Genomic DNA, 890 nt, shown 5'->3' with positions numbered 1-890 from the left:
GCAGCTGCGATGTCCCAATGATTAAGGCGTTAGACTTGCAATGTGATTTTCCAACCCAGCTTCGACGCAACACACGTGGAGAATGGAAAATGTCTCAAATGGTGCGCAGATTGAAGCTGAGGGCGAATGTCGCACAATTCACGCGATCTTATGAATGGAGAATGAAAATAATCCTAAACGAACCGGAAATCGAACCCCGGTTTCTCACGTGATGAATGAGAATTCTATCACCGAGACAGCAAAGTCAGCACATGAACAAGCTGCAAGTTTCCAGTTGGAAACCTGTCTGAGAGAACAAAGTGTCACAGATCTCGTGTGATAATCCTACGCATTCTGATTTATAGCTGTGCATGATCGATGTTTGCAGCTGCGATGGCCGAGTGGTTAAGGCGTTGGACTTGAAATCCAATGGGGTTTCCCTGCACAGGTTCGAATCCTGTTCGCAGCGCTACTTTTTAAAGTTTGTTCACTGTTCAAATTAATCTGAACTTGAACGAACGGACCTTGTTCGCTCCCTCAGAGAGGTGCTCCATCGCCAACGACGCTTTTAACTCGGAGCCCAATGATCTCTCGCAAAATTGCAAGATACGTGAAGGAATCTCTCCCAAGCTCCATTCTAAATTCTGCATGTTCGCAGAACTTGACATTTATACAATTTATTTCTGTGTTTTAATCTCTCCCTGTCTCTGTCTCTTGACTTTGCCTGTTTTCTCCTGATGGACTTCTCAGGCATCGTGAACAGCGAAGAATGATGGAACCTGCAACACCAGCAGAGAAGGGTAAAGATGGAAAGACAGGGACGGTAGGAAAAGAAAAGGTGCAACCCAGCTGATGAATTCGTAATTAATGTCCACACATTTATGTTTCTTCCCCTCACAATGAAAAAATCA

General features: G+C 44.6%; 1 non-coding gene across 1 annotated transcript; it reads left to right on the top strand.

Moving 5' to 3' along the window:
* Positions 1–366: 366 nt before the first annotated feature.
* On the top strand, positions 367–448 carry trnas-uga (transfer RNA serine (anticodon UGA)). Its single transcript has one exon. It is a non-coding gene; the product is annotated as a tRNA-Ser (tRNA).
* Positions 449–890: the final 442 nt, after the last annotated feature.

Source organism: Heptranchias perlo, chromosome 20 (assembly GCF_035084215.1).
Source record: "Heptranchias perlo isolate sHepPer1 chromosome 20, sHepPer1.hap1, whole genome shotgun sequence".
In the NCBI taxonomy this organism is placed as follows: domain Eukaryota; kingdom Metazoa; phylum Chordata; class Chondrichthyes; order Hexanchiformes; family Hexanchidae; genus Heptranchias; species Heptranchias perlo.
The sequence above is the reverse complement of the archived record's forward strand: the minus strand, read 5'-3'. Positions and strand labels throughout refer to the sequence as shown.